Below are 13,347 nucleotides of genomic sequence, written 5' to 3'. Positions count from 1 at the left end.
AAAAAGAAAAGATTAGAAAACCCCCAATGAATTAATAGATCTAGGCAAAGAGCATCAGTGGCTGTTAACATCACATACATACACGAAAAAGGACAAGCAGGTAACCACACCTAATGTGTAGTCTTGTCAAAGGAATCACACTTGAGTCTGACCAAGCCTCTTTATCCAGCTGCGAATTTGCAGGCAATATAAAGGACATAGGACAATGCTAAACTGTACCTTGAATATGCAATTAGTAAAATCCAGACTGTGGGAACTCTACAAGTCAAATGGACTAGGTTCTTCAACAAATAAACTCTAAGGAAAAGTAAGGGATGGAAAAAGAAATTATAAATTAAGAGATTTAAAACACAGAGCAAAGAAAAAATATATATTTAAAAAATTTAAAGGGCAAGACTAAACTGCAGTATCACATTTGAGTGATAAGACTATGAAGAAATGCAGGAAATGGTTGCTATAAAAGTCAGAATAGTGATTATTTTTGAGAGGAGGGAGTGCTTAGAATTGGGATAAGGTACAAGGAAGGTGTTTGAGGGAGCTAACAAAATTTTATTACTTGACCTGGATACTAATTAAAAAGTTCACTTTATAATAATTCATTAGGTGTGGGTATAAGTTGATTCAAATGTTAGTGGGCATGTAAGCTGATTCAACTTTTGTGAAAGGCAGTTTGGCAATAACTAATCAAATTTTAAATGTCATACATTTTGACCCATCAATTCTGCTTCTTTATTTCAATGAAATAATCAGATAAGCCACAAAGACATATGAATATAAATATGGATGTTAACTGCATTGTTATTCACAATTTTGAAAAACTGGAAACAACTTAAATGTCCATTAAAAGAGGACTGATTAAATTACAGTATATCCACACAATGATATACAGAGTGGCCATGGTCTGGAAACACAGATTTAAAAAAATTAGATAGACACTCACCCACCTTGGTCAGTTCTTCTGGTGTACACCAAAAGAACAGGTTTATTCAGTGAAAACAAATCCACAATCAACTAAGAAAATACATTTAAATGCATGTGTAGAGACTGATGAAAATACTGTATTTATGTACCAGTTTTGCATAGTTCATTTCATTGAACTATATATTACTAGTGAAGGACAACACATTGAATATATCATGTACTGTAATGTCATATCAATACGTCAATTATCTACATTTGCTTATTTTTCCAGACTTTCTGGCCCCCTTTATTCTGTAATTTTAATAATAATAAGCTAGATCTGTTAGTACTGACATAAAAAGACAACAATATACTGAAAAAATTATAGAGTAGAATGCATCTTATAATGCCAGTTTTGTAAAAACATGTATATTTTTATATGCATAATAATTCTAGACAGCTTGCATTTTTTATTTTTGTATTGTTTCACTTTTATGAGCATTTATTTCCTTTATGCCATAAAAAATGATATAAATTTCCACTTTGAAAAACCTGAACAAGCAATGGCCAAAGCCATTTTGAGGTTGAATGAGAGTTTTTAATGCCCATAAACTGGCCAGTACTTTGTTCCAAACTGTCCCTGTGATGAATGCTGGGACTGAGGCAGGAGAAAGGAAAGAGGTATTAGTGAAAAATTTAGAAAGTGAAGATGAAGGACTCCAGCCTTGAGTCAGGGAAAAAGAAGAGAAAGCATAGAAAAAAAAAATGCTCCTCTCTTTGTAAAATTGAGTAGTAGAGTCAGAATATAGGGAACTTAGATCTACGTTGAAGGAAGGGAAGGTTACCAGATCCCCCTTTTTTCACATTTCTCTCACCCGGAATTGTGCATAACCCCAGTGAAGGATGCAGGAGATGCTACTAGTCCAAATTCTTCATCCTAACTTTAACTTTTAAGACCTAGGCCAAAACCAATCAAGTAAACTGGTGAGAGGGATGAGTGAGCACAGTTTTGCTGCAGGGCCTATCCAGTGGTCATGTCAGCTATGGCTGTGTAGTTTTCAAGGTTCTCATCCTTCCTGATGGAAGGACCATGTGAATCTGAACAAAGGTCTGTAGTAGTGGGCCACTCTTGGCCTTGCCCCTTCAATATTTTTATAAACAAATTAGAGAAAGGAATATAATCTATACCTACAAAATTAATGTATAATACAAAGATAAGAGATATAACTATAACAGTAACAGAACCAAACTGAAAAAAAATCTTCAAAGGCTGAACCGTCAATATGACAGTTATTATTAAAAAAACAAAGTCGACATATTTAAAGGAGGTACTATATCTAGCAACTGATCAGATCATATCTGGAAGATGATATTTAGTTAATCTCTTTGAAACCATTTTCTTATTTGTAAAATGTAGATAATTATAGTACCTATTTCACGGGGTTAAGATAAGAAAATAAGATAATGTGTTAAGGATCTTAGAAGAGTGTCCAAAAGGAAGCACACAATAAATATTAGCTATAATAACATAGCCTTAATTGAAAAATCATAGTGTTCTAAAATACATGAAATGGTTTATTTTATAAATTTAAGATCCACTATCTAGAAGGCATTTTTATCTTATTTTTAATTTCCTAAAATAAAATATCCAAAGGTGATCTGAAGTATTTTAAATTTCCAAAGGTAATCTGAAGTTCTAATATTCTAGGTATTCTTGAAAAAATTGAGACTCACTCTGTCTATACTTTGCAAGATCATAAAAACTCTTTATATCTCCCTCATCAAGTTTCAACTTTCCATGCTATAGTTTTATTTGTTAGATGGGTCACAAATTCTTCTGTTAATACTCATAAAAACACATAGAAATAAGAATAGGAATTAAGCTTTCTAAATCTGCAGGGTACTCCAATGTTTGGGATAAAATCTTTTCTTTTTATAAAAATAAAAATTATTAAGGAAATCTTTTTTGAAAGAAAACAGACTTTTGTTTTTACTGTATTGTTTAGCTCCAACGTAAGCTTAAATTTAACAATGAAGATAGAATTTTCTTGAAGTACTTGGAACTTTCCATCATTTTCAAACAGGGAATTACAGGAACATTTAATGACAAACATTCTCACAATATCTCTAGAAATATTGAATTTGGTGCCCTTTAGAAGCAGAGAACAGTAATAATAAGATATGTGGGAAATTTCAGAGGCAAAGATATAGTTGGTACTTTTAAAGTTCTTATAGTTTAATAGAGGAGACTGAATAATCCCTAATAAGTACACTGGAGCATATTTACTATTAGATGGATTTAACATGGAGCAATTCTTTTTAAATATTATTCACAATGGCTTCTGGAGTAAAGAGAAGAAATGAGAGGGCCAGAAACAATTATATAGCTAAGGTTACAGTCATAGAAAGGGCATTTAAATGTAAGTCTCAGAATTCTACATATAAGAGTCTCACAATATTAACCTTGATGATAACACTTTTTTTGAGATTCCAGAAGATCTATGACATTCATTTAATTAAATTCACAATTTAAAAAGTCAGCCAGTAAGCCTGATTAGGACTCAGAAGATAGCAACGCTCTAGCAATCCACCTTATTTCTCTCGTTTTGGGGGAGAGGAGCATCTGTGACACCCTAAACTAATTGTGATATCTCAAAAAATGGCCTAAATAGTTAGAGTTTTATTCTTCTCAATTATCTGGGATTGTTATTTTCTTGTATTCCTCCAGGACTTCTCTTTAAAGTAAATTCATAATGTCATTTTATATCATAGGTCTGGATAGACCCAAGATTTTTTCCCTTTTTCCTTCTTTCTTTTCCTTCCCTCCTTCCCTCCCTCTTTCTCTCCCTCTCTCTCATATTTTAAATATTTATCAAGGTAATATATGTAAATACTTTAAAAGTCATGTGGCTAAAAAAAAGTCATGTGGAACTACAAGGCTTCTAACAAAACATAGGAGTATATTTTCACACACACACACATGCCCACACACACACACTCTTAATAACAACATAAAAAGCAGAGTGGCCTCTCCAAAGCCTGACACACCCTTCCAGACTCTTTTACTTGCTTCTTTTATTTTCATATTTACTAACATTCTCCTAAATAATTTATACTGCTATTTCTTGATTTGTGAATTTTAAACAGTACCTGATAAAAGATAGAGATCTAACACCTTACACTTTCTCTCCCTTCCGCCTCCCAATATTGTTATAGCATAACATTTGAAATTAAATCAATGTTTCATGTTAACTTATTAAGACTCTACAAGTATGGTTTACTTCTGGATCAATTAGTTATATTATGATTACCATTCCTTTCTAACTTCTTGTTCTCAGAATTAACAGTTGCCTCAGGTTTTTGCTTGCCAAATTTTCTTTACTATCTAATTCTTCTAGACTCTCCAACAGAAATGTGAAAATGCCTCAACTATTCACAATACTGTCAAACATGTCAGACACTCTATCGGTTTCACTGGAAATACTCCCCTGGGCACTACTTTCTTCAATCTGGACTATCTCTCCCTAGGTCTGCAGTATACCTGTCATCTTGGGAATTCCTTTTGCCTTTTTCTTAGGTTGATTCTGTTTCCTAAAACCTTTATCTTTGTCTTGTTTCAGCAGAGCACATCCTCCAGTAGTGTCCCTGCTTAGGGCGGGGAGAGAGTAATAAATATTTGATCCGTGCATGCCTGAAGATATCTTTAATTGTCCTTCAAACTTGATTTCGATAACATGCTTTAATATTGAATTTTTGGTTGAAAATAATTCTCTCTCAGAATTTTGAAAGCACTGTTTGTCTTTTAGTTATTAGTGTTAATGTTGAAAAATATGCTACTCTTATTATATACTTTTTTTTATTAGTAATCCATTCCACTTTCTCTGCTCCCTCCTCACCTCCCATCACCAAATTTTAAAATTTTCTCTTTATCCCTTGTGTTTTGAAATTTCATTATGATGTGCCATAGGGGTTTTGTTTTTTTAGCTTTTTTTTTTTTTTGGCTTATGTTTTTTGTTTTTTGTTTTTTTATGCTGGGCACTCAACAGGCTGTTAATCTGGAAACCCATGTCCTTCAGTTATCAGAGATCCTCTCATAGTTTCTGTGGTAAATTCCTTCCCTGCATTTCTTCTTTTTTTTAACTCCTATTAGTCTAATGTTGGGCTTTATGGATCCTCCCTCTAATTATCTTTTCTCTCTTATTTTACATTTCTTTTTATTCTATTTTCTGGGAGAGTTCCTCAATTTCATATATTAATATTTCTATGAATTATTTATTTTTAATTTCCCAGAGCTATTCTTTGTCTCTTTTTTAGGGTATCTTGTCTTTGTTTTATGGATGCACTATTTTATACTATCTCTCAGAGGGCACTTGTTTTTTAAAAGACAGTCTTTTGCTCTCTATATTGTTTCTGTTTCCTCTCAGTTCCTTTTTTCTTTTCCTTTCCTATTTGATGTTGTCTTTCTTGGCGAAGGTTTCTCTCAACTACCTGGTGATCCTCTGCTGTCCATTCATATCTAAGAGTGAGCCACTATAAAGTTATTTGGAAGCTCTGCGTTAACAAGAAGAATTTGTCATTTGGTGGGTTTCATTGCAGGATGATAAAGTGAGTACCTATTTGTTTTGTTAGGAGATCCTCATGTATCAGTACCCATAGATTTTTCTTCTGGGAATCATTCCATTTTAAGTTTCCCCAAATTAATGTTCCGCTATCCTGCCTGGAAAATATGTCTTGCTGACAGCAATGCTGGAGTGAAATAGAACAAGACAGCTGGGCAAGTTTCGTCATTTAGTACGTAGTCATTCATCTGATCTCTGTTTTCAGTTTTTCAGTATGGTATCCTCCTACCTCAGCCTCCCCAGCTATAATCTTTAGCTATGCCTGGTATCTCTGACTGAAGCTTCTTTAGTTCAATTTTTTCACAGTATAAACCTCCAAGGTTCTGCTAAGGAGGTGGTGGGGTAGTAGCCTAATTGAGGAGGATGAGGAAGAGACCTGGTAGTTTAACTTCTTATATAGACTTTCAGCCTCACACATTTCTGCTGCTGTAGTATTTGCTCTTTCTAATTCCTGATGTTTTAGTGTTCTGCAATATGAATCTGCTTGCCTCTTCTTAGCATACGCCCTCTCAAGCATTTGAAATTCAGTTTTCTCAGGTTAACTTTCCATCTTCCAAAAATTTGGATATCCTTCATTTGCTATTGTCTTTCTTATTCCCCTTGTCCGTGTGAGCTGATAATTTAAAAAATATTAACTCGCTGTCATTTTGGGAATGAGAGAAATAGGGATGAACACATGTTTAATCTGTCCATGTATAACAAGAATTGCAAGACTGTCAAGATGCTCATTTTTTTACTCCCATAAAAAAATGTCAGAACCAGAAAATTCAGAGATAAAATTCTGCTCCCATGAGGCTGATGTGGAAAAGCATGGGTCTGAGAATAGCATTCCCTATTTTCAAGTCCTGTTATTATCATCTGTTGGTTGGTGGATGTTAGGTAAGTTAATTTTTCTGATTGTTTTGTCATCTATCAAGTGGTGATAATCATCCCTACACAGCCTATCTTACTTGTAATGACCAAGAAAGATAATTGATCTAAACGTACAAATATACAGTAAATATATATAATTTAACATTAATTGTTACCAATAGGCAAAGTCAAATATATTTTGAGAAGCAGTATAACAAAGTAGAAAGAGTATGAGCTTCAGAGTCACACAGATCTGGACTCGAATTCCATCTCTCTCATTCACTGTGTGATCTTGGGTAAGTGACTTAACCTCGCTGAGCTTCGTTTTCCCCATTTATAAAATGAGTATATTATTATTAACCTGACAAGGCTGTAGTGAAGGTTAAAAGAGATAATGCATGTAACACATCTGCTATAGGGTCTAACACTTAGTAGGTACTCAGCAAATGTTATTCCTTATTCCTCTTATTTGGGACCAGCTTTCTTATGCTCACATGAAAACCCTGAGCTTGTATTTCCTCAATTAATGCTAAACCACAATAGTAATTAGCATCTTAGGTCATTCAACAGTCCTGTTTTTCCTGGGACTAAATTATAAGGTGAGCAGACTAAATTGAAAGGGGTCAGCATCCATATCCTTTGAAGTGCTAACTGAGGTATCTTTAGGGGTTGTTATAAAATAAGATGTAAAACTTGTAAGAAATATTAAAAGAGGTCAAGGGCATTGGAATACTGGAAAAATGATACTCAAAAAATTATCTTAAGAGTAATTGGTAGTTGTTGTTTTTTTTCTATTTGATCCTTACACAAACCCAGAAGCTGGGCAGGTTTTATTATCCTGTTTAAAGATGAAGAAACAAAGGCATGAGTAAAAAAGTGACTTGCTCAAGATTCATTAGTCATCAGGCTAAAACCAAGAACTCCATCCTTGGTCTTTTAACTCCCTGTTTAGTGCTTTTTTAAAAAAATTGTGGTTAAATACACATTCATCTATGAACAAACATGGGTTGCTTCTACCTCTTGGCTATTGGTAATAATGCTGCTATGAACATGCGTGTACAAATATCTCTTCAAGACCATGCTTTCAATTCTTTTGGATATATACCCGGAATTGGAATTGCTGAATCATATGATAATTCTATTTTTAACTTTTTGAGGAACCACCATACTGTTCTGAGGAACAGCCATATGTGGTAGCTGCACCATTTTACATTCTCACCAACAGTGCACAAGTGTTCTAATTTCTCCACATCCTTGCTAACACTTGTAATTTTATTTTTTCTAATAGTCACCCTAATGGTGTTATCTCACAGTGTTTTGTTTTGTTTTGTTTTTAAGTTTTAAAGTCTTCTATAGAGATGCCAAAACACTAAGTAACCCTGGGTAACATCACCAACAATGTGTAGCATTAAGATCCTACTAGATTTAAGATGCTGGAGGAGGCAACAGTACACACAGACTCTTCCCTCAAGGATTTTATAATCTAGCTGGAAAGAAAGAACATATGCATTTAAAAATAAATAACAATGTAAGATAGCGTATTCTAAATGATAAGTATTACATGAAGACAGAAAAGGGTAAAATTATAGTAGGCTAGGCTGATTAAAAAAGCCTTAAAGAGAAAATGGCACCTTAAATATTTTAGAAGGAAGAGTTTAAATTATCCAAAAGAAGAGAAAATTAATTTTCTTATTTCAGTTATTAAAGCATGCATTCTTTCAACAAACATTTATTGTGCTCCTAATAAATGCTAGACACTGTGGTAGGTGTTGGGGTTACTCAAGCACAAGAGAGAAAGATGAGCAATGAGGAGTGACAATCCAAGGTGCCAAGTGTGTACACGGTATGCTGAATCACTTTCTAAGAGCCTGCTGATCTGTCAAGAAGACTGTAATCACCTCCTTCTATAGTGAATCATAAAGGGAATTTGTAAAGCACATTGCTTTCTGGACTATAGTCACACTCAATTATTTCAAATGGAATATAGCTGGGAAGTTTCTCATTCACCCTTGGGAAGGAGGCTATGTTCAAGAAGCTAAGGCTGTTGCAAGTTTGTTATCAGCGCCTCATACCTATCACCCCATGTGGGTTCTTGCATTCACAAATATGTGCTACGCATTGGAGAAGCAAAGAAAGATGAGTAAGTCACAGATCCTGCCCTCCAGGATCTCAAAGATAGCTACAAGATATGATTTGGGTTGTAATTGAGTAATGAAAGAAAACAAGAAGGACTAGCTTTCTTCTCCCTAAGGAAATCATAGGCTTCTTTTAAAAAGTTAACACCTAAGCTGGATCTTAAAGGATGGGAGGAGTTCATCAGATGGGAAGAGAAGGGATTGACATTCCAGCCAGGGGAACAGCATGTTCAAGAGATATTAAATGATTTAATGTAGCTAGAACTTAACAATACATGATGGATAATAGTAAGACTAGGAAAGCTGCAGAGGTAGACTACAGATAGTTTTATTCTAAAAGTAACAGACAATTGATTTTTAGGCAGGGGAGCAGCATGATTAGATTTCTTTTCTTTAAGGAGACAGCAGGCTACATGGAGACTGAACTGGAGTTACAGAGAACCAAGAAGGTAACATCAGAGAAGGCGGTCAGGTGGTTAACCAAATAGGGTCTCAGGATCTCATATTCGGCCTGCAAGACCAGAAATCTGATTTTCCTAATGCATCTAGCATGGAAAGATACTTGAGGATTGACTCACAATAACCAAATTCATAAGAGAATGTGGTATAAAGTATAATTTTAATTTATTAATACACATTCATCAAACACTCATAAAGAATCTACTTTGTGCTAAGCATTGTTCTAGGTTCTAGAGACATAGCTGTGATTAACAATTTCCTGCCCTCAGAGTTACGTTCTAGCATGGATTATATTTTTCCAGTGACTGAAATATTTGTGTTTGTCGTCCAGAGTATTTCCTTCTCAGTGTAAAGGTACCAGGGAATTTAAGTTGGTAATCAAAATATTGTTTGGTGAACGATCAGAAAAAAAAGAGAGATAGATAATTTTAAGGTTCATTTCATTTGGTCCCAGGTGAAGCCTAAGAAATTATCTATGCTTTGGAACAAGTATACCTGTGAATGACTAGCTTGGATTTATGACTGCTCAGTCCTGAACATTGCTGAATGAAAAAACATAGCCAATCCTGGCAGATTCCTCTCTTTCTGGGTTCCAAGAGAACGATTTTAATTCTAACACATTCTTTCAGGCATACATACTGGATTATAATTAATTTTAATTAACGTTAGCTTCAGTCATTTTTACCATATAATTAAATAAAGGCTCCAACTTTGACTACATCACTGAAAGCAATCATATTAAAATTTTGGACACTACTGGATTTTCACCCATTAATTCAACAAATAGTTACCAAATATTTGTACCAGGCACTCTGCTAGGTGCTGAGAATATCTGAATGAACAGGACAGATTTTGCACCTATCCTCAAGGAATTTATATACATTCTAGTAGTGAAGTGAGATTATGAAAATCACCAGTAAACAACTGACCAATAAATTGTGTTAAGTGTCATAAAGGAAAAGGGCCAGAGAAGAATGCTGCAGTATCCAAGAAAGATATAACAATCACTTGTACTAGACTAGTGGCAGTAGAGATAGAGAGAAATGATTGTATTTGAGGTTTATTTTGGATTTAAAATCAATAAGAATTGATAATGAATTGGATGAAGAAGGTAAGAAAAAGGAAAGAATCAAGTTAACTCTTGGGTTTCTGACTTAATCAACTGGGCAAAGAGCAGTGCCCTTAACTGAAATAAGAAAGGCTTGCAATAGGAAAATACCCAGACACAGGAACTTTGACATCTCTGTGAGACAAGCACATGTAGAAAAGTAGGCACTTGGATATGTAAGACTGAAACTCAGAGAAGAGGTTTGGGTTGGAAATATGGATTTGGGAATCATGGACATATTACAGTATTTAGAGATAGTATTTTCATTAGAGTATAGCCTGGCCAACTTGCTTAGAATTGGTGATTCTAAATCTCAGTGACATATTATCTCAGAAATCATTTCTATATGTAAGTAAAGAATGAAGAATTCATTCTTGCTAGTTTAGTTCTCAAAGGATAACTATTCAAGACTTCTTTGGGAGAGCTTCATATACCTTCTGTCTACCACATCAACTCAAAGATAAATTTAATTTCAGAGTTACTAGATGCTTTTCACTAATATCTCAGTGACTTTCTCTTTTCCTCCTCAAAGATAATTCTTAAAGGCCCCACGTAATGAGACATTCATAGATGAAAAGGGTTCAATTGATTTGGATTTCTATGTGGATTAGAATCTCGATCTTAATAATGTTTTCTGTAATTAAATATCACCGACAAGGATGTATAGGCTTATTTACCAAGTACAAAGAGTACTGAACTAAGAATCATGAGATATGGGTTCTAGTTCAAGTACTGTTGCTAGTTAATTTTAAGTCGCAGCCTCTATAGGCCTGCTATTTTATGGGTCAAGTGAAGAGACTATGGAATATTTTAGTGCCTATAGGTTAGAATATAATTAAGGATTATCATCATTAGCTTACTATTAGGCAGCTGGAGATCTGGAGTGATGCTGAGCATCAACAATGGCCCAAAGTGAAGATTCCAGTAGTCTGTTTCTGGATTTCTCACTATTTTTTGCCAACTTCATAACTTGCCTTCTGTATCTATGAAACAGAAAAATTATAATGATTTCTCTCACCGTTATGAGAAGAAATTAATGTCTATATATCTTGCAGAGATTCCTAGATGATAGAGGTTAGGAAAATATGAGTGATGATTTGTGTTGATGTTCTTATTAGTTTAGTCTAGTTAGGATCTACCTCTTGGAAAACTTGGAAAAGCTTAGCTACTATTGCTTTGTGACGTCTGCCAACTCCTCTGAGAATTTTGGCTTTCCTACTACATTGTGGGAAGCCTGAAATCTTTGAAGTCTCTTGCAAGTAGCCAGTTCAGGGAGATCATGCCTGGTATCATGCTAAAATGGAAAATAAAATCTTTTCACAGAAGTGGTCAAGACTATTTGTTAAGCATACCAGCATTTCTCAAACAGGGAGTGGAGGTAAAATGAGGCCTCATCCAGACTTTGTGTCTTTGTTAGTACGAACTAACTTTGTTAGCGTATACTGAGTAACTTAACAGTGATTTCCTATGAGCTCCTCTCTATCTCTATCACTTCTCTTCTCCATTTTTTCCCACTTCATTTGTTTTCTCAGTCTTCATTTTCCTAGTCCAACAGCCTTTTCAAAAACTTAGGCCACATCGTTTCCTCTCTCTCCTCAAGGCCTCCCCACTCAAAGTGATTTAAGGACTGTCAATGCCCCAAATATTTACCTCTCAGAGACCCAAGAGGAGAGGTAAATGGTATGTACTGGTGGCTCTCAACCAAGGGTGATTTGGTAATACTTGGAGACATTTTTGTGTTACACAGCTGGGGGAAGGGTGCCACTGGCATCTAGTGTATAGAGGCCAGGGATGCTGCTAAAAATTCTATAATGCACAGAACAGCTCCCAACAACAAAGAATTATCTGACTCAAAATGTCAACAGTGCTGCTGTTGAGAACCCCTGGTATGTACGGTAAGTAGCTAAAGATTACTGAGACAGTAGAGCCTCCTTAGGGATGATGCAGATATTCAAAGCGATAAAGTGGCAGCCACTGGCATCAGATTGTCCTAACCTGATCCCCAGGTTCTCTGCTTTTGCTGGCTGTATGATTTTGGACTTATTCAAAGCTGTGAAAGCATAGTTTCCTCAACTGGAAAAAGGGGCTAATAAAGTATCATTCTCACTAAGCTGTAAATTCATTGGAGTTAGGATTCTAATCTTACCTGCCATGCTTAGATTAGGGACCAGTACCCAATGTGGAGTACTAACTATCTGTGGATTATCTCACGCAGTTGTTTTGAGGCTTAAAGCAGGGAACATATATTAAGTGATATGAAGCACAGTGAGAAAAAAAGCAGTTCCTGATTTTTTTCTCACTGTGCTTACACTATCAGCTAGAATATGCTGCCCTGTTGAACATAAACAACTTCACAGGACACCAAGTTAAAAAAAAGCCACTCTGTGACCATGATGGATCAAGACAAAACAAAACCACTCCATAATCATGTCTGAATACAAAGAACACCGTCCCAATCTCTCTCTCTCTCTCTCTCTCTCACACACACACACACACGAAAACAAATAGCCCCCTACCCAGGCTAACATGAGGGACTACTGCTTCTTAACCAGTCATAGCTTTAGCCTCTCTTGGTTCTTCTCCCTTTATAGATTAAGAATTATTAAAATACTCCACCTACCTAATAGCATTCAATCCAGAGAGGCCTCCTTCAACGAACCCTTCTCCAAATTCCCTCACACAAACCCAAATCCTGTAAATTCTTTCCAGCACCCTTTTCACGAGATGCCTGCTGTTCCCCAGGCCGTGCCTCCTCTCCTTGCAAGGAGACAGACAGTAAGCCCAACTTTGTTCAAATATAGGGGCGTTCTCGGTGGTCTTTGGCGGGAGATCACTGACAACAGTGAGAGCCCCCTAAAGAGTAGCTGCTATTATTATGCCTCAAGAGGAACTGCATGATGCACCCATAGCGTCCGCGCAGGGACTTCATAAACTGTTTTTAGGCTTCCCAATAGACTGCCTCTTGCCAGACCGTTTCTCCTCAGGGGACGGCTCTCCTCCGTCTACAGGGAGGAGGCTTTCGGTTTCCGACCTCCCAAGTTGAAATGCAACATGTTAGATTAAATTTCCCACGAAGTAAAACCCCTTATTGAGGTTCGCGCCTCTCGTTCCAAATTTGAGTACTCCAAGAGGGTATGGTGGGGTAGTAGCAAGAACACTAATGCCCCAATAGGTTCATATTACTAGACTGTCTTACCCACCACCCTAATGGGGAGAAATGAGGCCATATTTCCGCACAAGCAATGTGGAACAGCGCGGATTCACCATGCGGCGA

General features: G+C 35.8%; 1 long non-coding RNA gene across 3 annotated transcripts in view; it reads right to left on the bottom strand.

The window, feature by feature from the left end:
• Window positions 1-13,347, bottom strand: part of LOC105304286 — a 68,405-nt gene that overhangs the window by 54,517 nt on the left and 541 nt on the right. For 2 of the 3 annotated variants that reach the window (XR_002776823.1, XR_002776822.1), the window contains exon 2: window positions 10,934-11,056. This is a non-coding gene — a long non-coding RNA (uncharacterized LOC105304286). Of the gene's footprint in view, window positions 1-10,933; window positions 11,057-12,693; window positions 13,342-13,347 lie in introns of those variants that run through there. The other variant, XR_896984.2, reaches the window with a different exon arrangement.

Source organism: Pteropus vampyrus, unplaced genomic scaffold (assembly GCF_000151845.1).
Source record: "Pteropus vampyrus isolate Shadow unplaced genomic scaffold, Pvam_2.0 Scaffold336, whole genome shotgun sequence".
In the NCBI taxonomy this organism is placed as follows: Eukaryota; Metazoa; Chordata; class Mammalia; order Chiroptera; family Pteropodidae; genus Pteropus; species Pteropus vampyrus.
This window is presented reverse-complemented; position numbering and strand designations above follow the sequence as displayed.